Raw genomic sequence first — 14,064 nt, forward strand, 5'->3', positions numbered from 1 at the left:
TGCTTGAGCTTTGTATTATGACAGTTTTGAGCTGCAGCTGAGTATGAAGGTACAGTGTCACCAAATTATAGTATGTCTTGGGATGGAGGAGACCTTAAAGATCACTGAATTCCAGCTCCCCTGCTGTGGGCAGGATTTCCACTCACTAAATCAAGTTACACATATAAATCATATAAAGCATAAAAACAACATCAGTTTGTTTACCACAACACTTGATTCTTGCTTTTTATTCATGATGAGAACCACAAATCTCATCCCTATTAGGAGTTGGGATTTATTGTGCATATGCACAAAGGAAAATGAGTCTGTCCAGTGTCAGACGCTAATGCTCAAACCAACAGCAGCAGCACAAACGTATGGAGAAGAGACTTTGCCCTTCTTATGTTTGCATATCCTAGAATACATTTGCCTCTAGCAGTCCAACCTAATTTCCACTTTCTCTGTTGCCTCTTCCCATGCTTGATAAGCTCATGATTTAGCCAGAGTGTTCTCATTCTATATTTTCCATCATTCTTCTTCACTGGACTAGATTAGTCTATCTATCACTAGACAGATGGTAGTTGTGCCTTAATACCATCTCTTTGAGGAACTGCCGGGTCATTTTAACTTCTCTTCATGAACCTGTCTTCTGTAAATTCATAAGTGACATTTTCCTGAGTTTACTGAAACCTACTGAAATTTACTGCCTATATTTTGTTTTCCTCTCTTTGGCTTCACTACTTTTTACTGCTACTCTATTAACACCTTTTGTGTGTGTGTATGCTTAAAAGCTCTGATATTCCAGAGAAGCAGAGATAGGCTTCTCAGCTTCTAGAATTGCAAATATGGCATGCAACATCCAAGCTTTCTCAAGGAACACTCCCAGTTCTCTTACAGCACTGCATGTCCACTTCTGTTTTATTTGCTAAGACTATGTCATGGAAAAGTATTTAAGTAATACATCTTTCTAGTGTCTTTATTTCTGCTTACGAGATTATAGCCAGCACCATGTGACAAGCCAGCTCTTCATGGATGACTGAAAACAATACTTTGAGAACTATTGCCCTATTGGAGCAGGTCCTTGATCTATTCTAAACAAGATGGAAAAAAGACCTTTAATGACCTAGAATGTTGTACACATACCAGAAGATCACTGGTGACAAAATTCAAGAAAGAACAACAGTAAGAGTATAATTGCAGAAAACATTCTGAAGACTGATTCAGTCTTTAAAACTAAACAAATTCCACTTCCAGTATAATACAAATTCTAAAGACAAAAGTAAAATGAACATTTCCACTGGTGGCGCTTAGGTGACTAAAGCAGGCAAGTTTTCTTTTCTCAGCTTTCAAACTTTTCTCGGAGTTAGCTTTGTTTCATTTTCTCCCCAAGCACATGACTTCTGAAAATATTTTTCTCCTGAGAGAAACTTTCCACACCAAAACTTATTTTTAAAAGGTCCATCTTATTCAAGTTAGAATCACGGAACAATATTTAACTTTGCCTGTCATGATCAAACAGTCTTCTCCCTTTTTAAACGACATGCTCACCTTATTTACCAATGAAGAAATCATCTTATATTTTAGGTAAGAGAATGAAGCTGTAACGCAAGGAGCTCCATACACATATGAGGAAGAACTTCATTACTGTGAGGGTGACAGACTGCTGGAACAAGCTGCTCAGGAAGGTTGTGGAACCTCCTATCTCCTGTCTCTTCCTATTCAAGACCTACTTGGATGCTTTCCTGTGCAATGTACTGTTGGGAACTTGCTTTAGCAGAGGGTGGACTAGATGATCTCCAGAGGTCTCTTCCAACCTCTGGTGTTCTATGATTCCATGAAGCTGTTTCTTCAATAAGCAGTGCTTTTCTATACTGTTGTACAAAAACTGATGCACATAAAACACTGATGATTTAAAAGAAATCCTTGAAAGTATGTATGCGTTTGAACGTAACTGACATTTCAGTAATATTTAGAATCATAGAATTGGATAATGATTTGGGCTGGAAGAGACCTTTAAGATCATCTAGTTCCAATCCCCTGCTACAGGCAGGGACACCTCCCTGTAGACCAGATTGCTCATAGCCCCATCCAGACTTGAATGCTTCGAGGGTAGGAGCATCCACAACCTCGATGGGCAGCTTGTTCCAGGGTATCACCACCATCGTAGTAAAGAATTTCTTCTCCAGGTGGGTTCTCACAAGAGTAGAGAAGAGGGGCCTTCATCTCCCTCCACTTTGGTCATGCTTCTCATGATACAATCCAGGATACAGTTGGCCTTCTGGGCTGCAAGCACACACTGCCAGCTTGAATCTTTCATCTGTAAACATTCCCAAATACTTGTTCACAGGCCTACTCTCAAGCCATTCTCTGCCCAACCTGTATCTCTACTTGAAATTGTCATGACTCAGGTGCAGGACCTTGCACTTGGCCTTGTTGAACTTCATGAGGTTGGCATGGATCCACCTCTCAAGCCTGTCCAGGTCCCTCTGGATAGCATCCCTTCCCTCTAGTGTGTCAACCGCACCACTCAGCTTGATGTCATCTGCAAGCTTGCTAAGGGTGCACTCAATCCCACTGTCCATGTTGCCTACAGGGATGTTGAATAGCACTGGTCCCAGCACCAATTCCTGAGGCAAGCCACTCATCACGACTCAGTGGAGACTGAGCAATCCACTGCAACCCTCTGACTACGACCATCCCTTCCCTCTAGTGTGTTAGCCACACCACTCAGCTTTGCATTGTTTGCAAACTTGCTGAGGGTGCAGTTGATCACACTGTCCTTGTCACCTGCAAAGATGTTAAATAACACCAATCTCAACACTGATTCCTGAGGAACACCACTCATCACTGGTCTCCACTTGGACACTGTGTCGTTACCCACAACTCTCTAAGTGTGACCATACAGCCAATTCCGTATCCAGCTAGTGGTCCATCCAATAAATCAATTTTTCTCCAATTTGGCAACCAACATGTCATGTGGGACAGTGTCAAACCCTCTGCACAAGCCCAAGTAGATTACATAAGTTGCTCTACCCTTATCCAATGACTGCCTGCTCCATGACCTTGCCAGGCACAGAGATGAAACTGTCTGGCCTGTGGTTCCTTGTTCTTCTTTTTTTCCTTTCTTGAAAATGGGGGGGAGGAAGGAGTTATGTTTCCCCCTCAGCAATTGATGGAAACTTCACCAGACTGCCATGAGCTTTCAAATATGATGAACAGCAGCTTGGCAACTTCCAGTTCCCTTAGAACCTGTGGATGGATCTCATTGGGTTCCGTGGCCTTGTGTACCTTCAGGTTCTTCAGATAGTTTCAAATCTGATTTTTGCTTACAGTAGGCAGATCATCCTTCCCCAAGTTCTCACCTTTGCTTTCTGTAACTTGGGTGGTGTGGCCAAAGCCCTTGCTGGTGAAGACTGAGGCAAAGAAGTCATTGAGCATCTCAGCTTTCTTCATATCCTTCAATACCAGGTCTCCAGTTTCTTTCTGGAGAGGGGCCACATATTCCCAGGATTGCCTCCAGAAAGAGGAAATTTGACATTTTCTTAGTGAAAATCATTCTTAGTGATTGATTTTTGAATTCGTAACTGCTCTGCAGTGATAACCTTTTCTCAAAAGCTTGCATTAGATGTATAGTAGCAAAGTCTTACCAAATTTCTTTTCTTTGCGTTCCTTTCTTTACCACTACTTTTATACAAATCCATGATATTTCCACAGCAGAATCAAATGCTTTACACACATGCTGGTGTGGTTCATGCTGATTTCTGTTGGAGTAAACGCAGCAGCATTCACCCTTCAGATTCATCCTTCACACCTTGGGAGGTGAACAGAACAAAAATAGCGTGAAGTATTGGAAGTGATAGAAGAAGACAACCATTGTGGGGAGAAAATTTGTGTGGCCAAATTTCAATTGGAGTTGAAGCTAGCCAGTGCTGCAGCAAACAACAAAAAGGACTTTTTTTCAGAAGTGTGAAAACTATGTGAACAATAAATGAAGAACCAGAGATAATATTGGTCCAATACTTGATGAGGATGATCACCTCACAAACAGGGATGAAGACAAAGCAGAAAGGTTTAATGTTTTCTTCACCTCTGTCTTCAGAACCAGTGACAGACCATAGGATCCCCAGAGCTGAAGAACCATGTCTGCAAGAATAAGAAGCTCCCAGTAACCCAAAATTGTGGGATTTGCTGTTGCCATGGATGCACGTAAGTCTATGGTGCTCAATGGGATTCATCCCAGAGTACTACAAGATCTACATGTCACTGGGAGACCTCTCTCAATTATTTTTCATGAGCATTGGGGATCTGGAGAGGTCTCTGGTGGTTGGAAGCTGGCAAATGACCTCATTTTCAAGAAGGGAAAGAAAGAAGATCCTGGTAATCAGACACCCTACAGTATTGCTTCAATGCCTGGTAAAATTCTGAAGATTTTTATTCTGGGAGTTATGGAAAAACACCTGAAACACAGTGCAATCATTAGTCACAACTAATATGTGAGCATGATCAGAAATACCTGCTTAATGAACTTTATCTCCTTATATTACAAAGGTAATCACACACTTAGCTGACCAAAGGAAGCCATTGGGGTGATCCTCTTGGATTTCAGCAAAGATTTCAACACTGTTTCTGGCCAGTCCAGAAGAATCTGGAAGAGTCCAGCAAAAGATTTACAGTTAAACAGGACAAATGTGTTTGTCTTTCTAGGAAGATGGAAAAGCCCTTACTCTGTAAAATAGTATATTTTATTTTAAGGATGCACATGTGGTGGCTTTGGTTTGAACAGCATTTTGTGTGCACAATCACAAAATCAGCATCTGTGATTCAAATCTTTTCTTTGAAAAGACCCCAACATACTTCCTTATTTAAAGCAGCAAGTCCTTAGCTCCTTGTGGGCTGAATAACTTCACATCAGTATAGACATTTATATATTCACATCAGTATAGCCTTTATATAAGCCTTTGCTTTTGTTGCTTTTAAGAATTCTGCAATGATAATCTCACAGTGCCTTATAGTAGCACTTTGGTGCAGACTTCAAGCTCTGCTGGCTGAGCTGTGGCTGACCAGAAGTTCCTCCTGGAAGCCTTGAATAAACGGAATTTCTGCCAGCCCGGAGGAACAAGTGCTGCTAACTTACTATCTATGTTAGATCAATAAGTTGTGAAGAAAGGGCAGGGACCACGTAGGTTACAGTTCTTAGGAAACAGAGGAAAAGAAATACCTACAGTTCATTTTAGAAGGACTTCTGGGCACAGAGTCAAAAGGATGGCATGAGAGGTAGTACTGGAGATACTGGAGCGATTCTGTGCAACAGGAAGTATTTCAGTGAGAGATGCAAGCGGTGAAGCCTGGTTTCCTATAAGTGCCTACAAACATCTACATTAATCATTCCGAGGTTATGCTTTTATCTCAGTCCTTATCAGACATCAGAAAATGAAAGAAAAGTAATAGGAATATCTGCAATGTGTGGAAAAGGTGTAATTGAAATTTGTGCTGTGTGAGATACTGGTTAGTCTAAAAAGAGGAGAATCCTTGGCACACAAGTAGACTTGTGTAAAGACAATGTGGTCTCTTGTAAGCTTTGTTTCCTCAAGAAATCAGACTAAAAGTCTGGAGCAGCTGTTTCTGTAGGAAGCCTCAGACTGTTCTTTGAAGGCAGGCAAGCACTCAGAAAAGGATACCATATTGCTGAGCTCTTTAGAGAAGAGATGAAAGAGAAGAAAAAAGCCCTCCTAAGGAGGAAGGGGTCAAGGGCTATGCAGCTGTCATTCAGCTAAGTTATTTGAACTTTTAAAAATAGAGTTCAGAAAGGTAGAACTAGTTCCGGGAAACAAAAGCGAGGAACTTGAAGACAAAACTGGTAAATGTACTTTCTCTTTAAGCGTATTCATTTTCTCCTTTATCCTCCTACCAGACCAGGTTTGAAAATTACTCCCTTTGTTACTTATGCATATAAACAAATACAGGGATGGAAGTGCTGTTTATTTTGCAATCACCCACTCCTTTTGCAACTCAGACATCAAAGTCCTCTGCCACATCATGCTTCATTCCAGACTTTTTTTTTTTTTTTTTTTTTTTTTAATGCTTTAGGTTAATGCATGTTCACAAAATAACAGCTGTATCATGGAGCAAAAGATAGAGACAGAGACTACCAAGGCTGGAGAAGTGTCTGTCTGATTCATCACTGAGTTGTAATCCAATCCATGAACGCTCCTGAATGCACTTACCCAGTAGAGAAGAAGGGCACAACATAGCAGTCTGCAGTGAGGGCCACAAGCTTAAAGTGCAAGAAGTCGGGCATGTGGCTGTGAACAACTGGGATGATCACAGCATTGCTATGCATCTTGCTGTCTTAGATACCAGAGTATCTTTGAGTAGTGTCTTGCTGTGCTCCATGCAAGGATTAAGTGTGTGGAGGAACAAACATGAAACGAGATCAACTTCTGCTCCCTTGTGCCTTCAGTTTTGTGTTTGAAATCAGTGAATGAGACCATTCATTTCAGGAAGAGTAAGCAAACATTTTCAGACCAAGATATACAGTTTTCAAGAATTTATAACCATCAAATAAAAAAGGATCTTCATCCCTACAAAGCAGATTTGTAAATAGAATTTCTGAAACTTTAAATATTAGATACAAAGCATCTAAAATAATGTGTTCTTGTCAGATGAAAGATACTACCTACATGAAAATATTGCTGTTTAAAAGAAATCGGTTTACTTGCAGAAGCGTGTTAGATGCATATACTTCTTTGTTTAATTTCAAATAGTACCTTCAAGCAAATTTTTGAGAATACATTTTTTATCTCCATTTCTTGGAATAAAAATAAGTAAAACAAAAAGAACCCCAAATAGTAAAAATCAGTCATCAAATCTGTAGCTCCTAGAAAGGTACTTAGAAATGCAAACTCAACTAATATGTAGGTACACTGTCATGTAAGTTCTTTTCTAAAAAAAAAAAAAAAAGTTGTAAATTACTTCTCATTCCTTTGTTAGAAGACTAATACTTCACAGCATTTCAAACTGTCAATCCTAATGCAAAATGAGAGGAAAGCCCAGTTTAAAAAAAAAAGATGAAAAAATCATCTCCTGTGGATGAAAGACATTGCTTCCTTATGTTCACAGTTCACTCCATCTTTTCAAAAAGAAGGGCAGGAATAATAAATAATTGTTTTGTTTTCTGTGCTACTTCGTGGGAACTTTGATGGGACTGCGCCATTCTTATTTAATGGCACATAAGCTCCACCTTCTGGTAAAACCTGGTATATCTCAGGGGTCACAGAATATTGGAATATTGGAATAATAGAATCATAGAATCATAGAATCTTAGAATCATAGAATCATGGAATCACAGAACGGCCTGGGTTGAAAAGGACCACAAAGATCATTTAGTTTCAACCCCCCCTGCTATGTGCAGGGTTGCCAACCACCAGACCAGGCTGCCCAGAGCCACATCCAGCCTGGCCTTGAATGCCTCCAGGGATGGGGCATCCACAGCCTCCTTGGGCAACCTGTCCCAGTGCCTCACCACCTTCTGTGTGAAAAACTTCTTCCTAATATCTAACCTGTATCTCCCCACTCCAAGTTTAAAACCATTCCCCCTTGCCTTATCACTATCCACTCTTGTAAACAGTCATTCCCCTCCTGTTTATAGGCTCCCTTCAACAGGCCACAATGAGGTCTACCCAGAGCCTTCTCTTTTCCAAGCTAAACAAGCCCAGAGGAGATCATAGAATCATATAACTGCCTAGGTTGAAAAGGAACTCAAAGATCAGAACACATTGAGATCTCCTATTTATTAGTGAAATACTGTTTTAGTATTGTTTAGTAGCAAGAGGAAAACCTTCAATGTATTTATTAATGATAATAATATCTATAATTATTTAATTATCTAATAATTATCTATAATAATCATTTTTACTTACTTTGCAAGATGACAAGAGTAATTAACAGCAGTGTTACCTTAATGTCTTAAAGCTTACGCTTGGACCAGGAGTCCATTGTGCATTTCAGAAATTCAATCCCTAAAAGATGCTGTCTAATATAAAACAAGTGGTTGAAGGTATTTTCCATCAGTCAAGTAAAAGGGAACATTGAGATACAATTGGAAAGAATGATAAACAAAATACAAACAGAATGATCATATTTATGTAGGTAGTCTAATGAAGACTGTTGTGGGGCAACTTACCATCATCAGGAATATTTCAAGAGAAAGTAATTGATAGAATACTGAAATCCTGCTGAGAAGGACTTAGGGGTCCTCGCTGATAAAAGCTTAACATGAGTCAGCACCTTGTGCTTGCAGCCTGGAAGGCCAATGGTACCCAGGATTACATCAGGAATTTTCTTACGGAGAGAGCGGTGAGGTGCTGGAACAGGTTGCCCAGAGAAATTGTGGTTTGTGAAAGGTGTTCAAACCCAGGTGGGATGGGGCCCAGGGCAATCTGCTCTAGTACTTGATCTAGTGGCTGGCAGCCCTGTCTATGGCAGGGGGGTTGAAACTCAATGATCCTTGGGGTCCCTTCCAACCCAACCCATTCTGTGGTTTTATGAAGTCAGTATCTCAACAAAAAGGGGAAATAGTAGATATAGGAAAGAGCAGGCAGTAGGCAGGAAAAGAAGACAACAATTCACATTTTCTAGAGAAGAAAAAAATAGATTTAGTGAAAAACTGCCCGGAAGGCAGGTTGAAATAATGAACTGAAAAATTATTTCTTCATTATAAATTATCATCAGGACAAAATATCTTGTCAAAGGCAAAAGTATCCCTAATGGAATTATTTTAAGAGTACTTGGAAGAGTTTTGCTATGCAAGTGTGAATGTTTTCAGAAAAAAAAAGAAAAAAAAGAAAAAAAGAAGATAGCAATCTAGTAATCTGGTGAAAGACTGGAACCTCCTTGAACAAGGCAATGTCCAAATCATACAGATTTTCTGCACATGCACTTAGAGTAATAATGGAAATAAATGGATATTTCTACTTCTCTTGTTGTATTTCAGTAAAGGGACAAAACAACTGTTCAACATATTGCTCTGCTGTGCTTGCAAATATTGGTCCTAAGTTTTCTACGTGATAAGGGAAGAAATTTCACAAACCCAAGAACCCTGTTTTTGTACCATCAAATACCCCTTACAGCAAAAAGAAAATGCACCGTGTTAAGCATGACCATCAACGAGACAATGGCAGGCCCATGTGTTTCTATGATACATTTTCTGGAAGTATCTGGCACATACAGTGCAAGATAAAATAATAAACAATGATCATAATTAATGTCACAAAAATGCTATGCTCTGCATGGCATGTCTTTGAATTGTGAGCAAGGAGAGTAACACTGGCAAGAAAAAACAGATAGCAAATAGCTGCACAACAGGGAGTAGCTTTAAAAGGCACCAACCATGAAAGAATTGGGAACTTGTCAGACTGCTTCAATATTATGTTGATAGACAGCATTTTTATTAGAAAGCTTTCAAGGCTGTTTTTTCTTCAGATTTGCTCACAAAAAGCAGATGTTTCATATTATTGGGTGTTGTTTATTCCGTGAATGTTTTGCAGGTGGTAATAACTCCTCAGCTTTTGAAAAAAGTATATCAGAGAAAGCAGAAGATTCCCCAACTGTCCCATTAGGAAACATGACAGAAAACTTCTAGTTCAGTTCAGAGTGTAACTGAATCAATCAATAGAATTTTTGTAGTTTGACACATTGTGTTTTATTAGTACTGCAAGACAGGGAGGCGCCTGTTGAGAGGAACTGATGACCTGAATAAATGACAGAGCTGGAAAGGACCCATAGAAATTGTCCAATGCAATCTCCATGCTCAGAGTAGGGTCAGATAAGGCAGGCTGCCCAGCACTGTGTGCATTCAAGTTTTGGATCTCACCAAGGATGGAGACTCTGCATCCTGTCTGGACAACTTATTTTGGTATTCGTTCATAATTACAGTAAAAAGAAATTAATAACAATAATCTTTTTCCCTTCCATTTAAACCAGTCTCAGTTCATCCTTATTACCTGTTACCAATCAGACTCCATGTTTGTTCCTATCTCTCTCAAGTGTTTATACATATTAAACAGATCCCCCCAGGCTTACACTCCCTTGGGCTGAACAGTCCTTCGTCTCTTCACCTTCTCCTTCTATTCAGACACTCCCATCCCTTTATCAACTTTGCAGCTCTTTGTTGGACTTGTTCCAGTATTGGTTCCAGTACAGACCCCTATAGTGAAGTGACTGGTTTCCAGCTGGACTTTCTGCTATTGAGGACAACCCATCAGTTCCCACAATTTTCAGTCCATAACTCTGTCTTATCTAGTCTGCACTCCATTGATTTGTCTTTATGGATGTTTAGAGGAGAGACGGTGTTAAAAGCTTTAGTGAAAAGGAGATGCACAACATCCACTGCTCTCCTTCATCCAGCAATCCCACCAGCTGTGAGGTAAGCAATAAAGCACACAAAGTAAATAACACATAAGATGACTTATAGTTGTGGCATGTTCTGAGTTACCAAGGCAATACTATGTGACTATCTGCCTGCTATGGAAAGCATTATAACATGTTTGATTTGAGAGTGTGTGATCAGCTGAGAAATGAATGTCAATGATACTGATATAAAGATCAACTATTAATACAGTGAAAACAGGCACAAATTCTAACATATTTAGGCAACTTTAATAATAGTTTCTTGAAAATCAGTTGCTTTTGTACTTTTAAAAGAAATGAGGGTCAGGCATTATGTTTTTTCACATGTCCTTAAAATACTATTGCAAGTCTCGGAAAGATTCAAAAAATCTAACCTAAATAGACATAACTGCCATCTCCAAGTTTGCCAAGTAAAAATAACCTTTCTTCATTATGACAAGCAGCCTAGTGCTTTCACTCTGCCCTAATTTCACATCTCCTGACTACCTCTGACCTTCTGATAAAAAATTTGGCCTTAACTGGAACCTGTCACTGTGCATCGTTTAAGGCCTGAGTTTTTTGAATGTACTAAAAACTTTGTCACTTAGAGGAATTTTTTTCTGATTGTTAATTGCATCTTTCCTTTAACAGGTCTGTGATAACTGTACTTACAGTTATTACAGTAGGAGCTTCTTTTAAAAAATCATACCAATTTAGAAGATGATACTGTAAAGAACCAAAGACTTTGTGTTCAACGTGAAATGTGTCTAAAGCTCCCAACTTCCAGCAATTCATAATGAATTCTGTTTCTTGTTTCAGTCTCCTAAATATTAAAGCATCAATTTTAAGTAAATTACTTTCCAGAATAAATTCAGACTCTTCTCCCGACCTCAGAAATGTGATTTGAGCAAACCAATGAGACCTGTAATCCTGGCTACCTGTCCTTAGTGAGAACATTTCCTAAAAATGGTAACTGTTTATATAAAAGAATCTACTTGTTTTCTTGAAAATGTGTACATTAGTAAAGCTTCAGAAAATGCCTGATCAGAAATTATTGTTCAGTAAGAGTACTTCTGATTTATCTCTGTCTAGAAGGAAAAAACATGGCAATGCTTTGTTTACCAGTGCTTAAGTCATGTAAATACATGTAATTTCCCCAGTGTTGTATATTACCTCCTATGCCAAAACTCTTGATATTGACATGGATAAATAATCCATAAAATCTTCTATTTATTCATCAGTGACTGCTTCACGTTCCCATATTTTGTTGGGATTTTCTGTATTTTCCTTCTGAACTTCTGTTTTGATTGTAGTAAGTTTTTTCAGCTTTTATTTAAACAGAAAGTTGACAGAGCAGGATTGCTTTGTGCTATTTTTAATTTAACAATGCTGAGGATGAATAAGGATCAGACACTTCATCATTAATGACAAGTTTATTATTCTATTTATTTATTTGTTTGTTTTTGCCTGCAGCATCAGTAGTTTCAGTACATGCATCTGTAAATTGCACTGAACATCCTTTGGGTTGAAATTACAAGTTGTTTAAATGCATGTTCAGGAGCTTTATGTTAGATGCAAGTATAGGCTTGTATCCAGAAAAAAAAAAAAAACAAAAAACCACACTTTGCTGCTTTGCTACTGTAATTTCTTGTTCAGAAAGATTGTTTAAAATGTATACATGGTCCCTCGAAAAGCCTTTCATTCCCTACCTTCTTTCTACAAGGAGACAATTCTTGCTTTAACACTGGTGTGGACATTTCTGCTTGGCTTGGTTAATAATTTTGTCATGTTCAGCAAGACTTCATAAGTCACTGCTGCTGACACAAAGCTAAGGCATTTCACCTGAATTTTTAAATCTCAAAATAAATAGGATTTATAGCCTCTTCTAAGCTACTAGAAATCATCACTTAACATAGAGAATCTCTGATGCCTATAAACATAATTCCACAGAGGAATGAAATATTCCTGTCAGTGCATACTTGAAGTCTTATTTACTTGATGCTATTTCACATCCTTAGGTATTGCTTTAGAAACTATAGTTCATGCTGCTTCGATGACCAAAAGGGATTTCAATCAAAAGGATGCCATCTAGCTGTAGACTTCACCTCTCTACATTAGTTTTTCATCGGTTGTAATGATTAGGCCTGTGCTTCACACCTCCTCACAGCCCAGGTGAAAGAGGTAAGCTGCAGGATGAAATAAATCCCTCTGGCAAAGATGTGAAAGCTGTGAATACTGTACTGCCAATATCCTAAGTATACCAGCTATTATGAAGCATGTTTATAGCTGTAGTTTATAGCTGTATAGTTCCTTTTTTCCCACTGGAAAGGAGTTTCAAAGGCATGGAATTCCTAGGCTGCCTTCTAGCAACTTGCAGAATTAATTTGATAGTAATTGTGTCAGTTTATTTCAGCTTTGTTTAAAGTTACAAGAATATTTTTTCCTTTTTAAATCTGTGTTCATATTTATAAATTAACTCCTTTTTTACATAGACATGGGTTATAGACATAGACGTATGTCTATAGTTGTTTACTTAGATGTAAAATGACTGAAAATTCATCTGGATATGTCTTTTTTTTTTTTTTTAAGTTCAAATTCAGAATTTATTGTGAAATTGTATCTCTGTCCAGCCTCATTTGGATGACCTCTATGTTTTGTAAAGATGAGGATTTCACCAGGAAACAAAACGAATTAAAGTAGAAACAGGCTGAAACATGGTAATCAAATATTATTCTTTATGTTATCGTCTGAAAATAACTGATTCATAAAGAGAAATGAATCCATCGTACACTCCATTGTAAAGTATACAGAGATAACAACTTCATACCACAATTCCATGGAGTTGCAAATTAATGTAAATACTCTAAGTCTCAGTAGATACACTTTAATTGAAACTATACATATTCACTATCATTTTCTTCTCTAAAAGACAGCTGCGACAGATAAGCTCTGTAAAGCAGTGATAGAAAATGGATTTACAAATTATAATATGTGATAATATGGACTGATATTCATTCCTTACGAAAGGTGCAACTGTCTTCAGAACTTTTGATTAACTTTTGATAAACTCGCAGCAGGGTTCCTACAGAATTTCAGTAACACCTCTAAATGCCCCCTTTAATTCTAGAATATTTTGTGTTCAAATATATATCACAGGACATAAGAAACCAGAAGAGTTGTGATTGTTAAATTATATGCTTATTTTCTTTCCTGAGTTACCAAAAGTGCAATAAAATCTGACTATGAAGAAGAAATCACAAGTAAACATTGTATGGATTACTGCATTCTCTGGTTGTGATTTTTTTTTTTTTTCATTCTAAATCTTGTAGATTGATTTTATTAATCAAAGTCCATGAAAAATATGTGATATCAAATTGCAGAAAAAAAAAAGAAAAATGAAATTCCAAAAATCCAACCGTATCACATTTAACTTGCATTAAGTCTGAGCCCAAGCACCTTATCATTTACACTCCTTGATCTGTAATCTTACTTTTATTTGTGCATTCCTTCTGAGTACAATAAAGGAGCTCTTGGTACAACCCTGTATATCTGGTTAGAGATAGAAACCAGCAGAGATAACTGTTCACCATCATTAACCATGAAGTGATACAAACAGCTTAAATGGAAGTTCTAAAATTTCAGCATTCACTTAGCTACACTCTTAATTGATGCCTTGAGTCATTTTGTTTCAAGATGAGT

The sequence above is a fragment of the Centrocercus urophasianus genome, unplaced genomic scaffold, assembly GCF_019232065.1.
Source record: "Centrocercus urophasianus isolate 14NV4802_14NV808 unplaced genomic scaffold, USGS_Curo_1.0 seq_25, whole genome shotgun sequence".
Taxonomy (NCBI): Eukaryota; Metazoa; Chordata; class Aves; order Galliformes; family Phasianidae; genus Centrocercus; species Centrocercus urophasianus.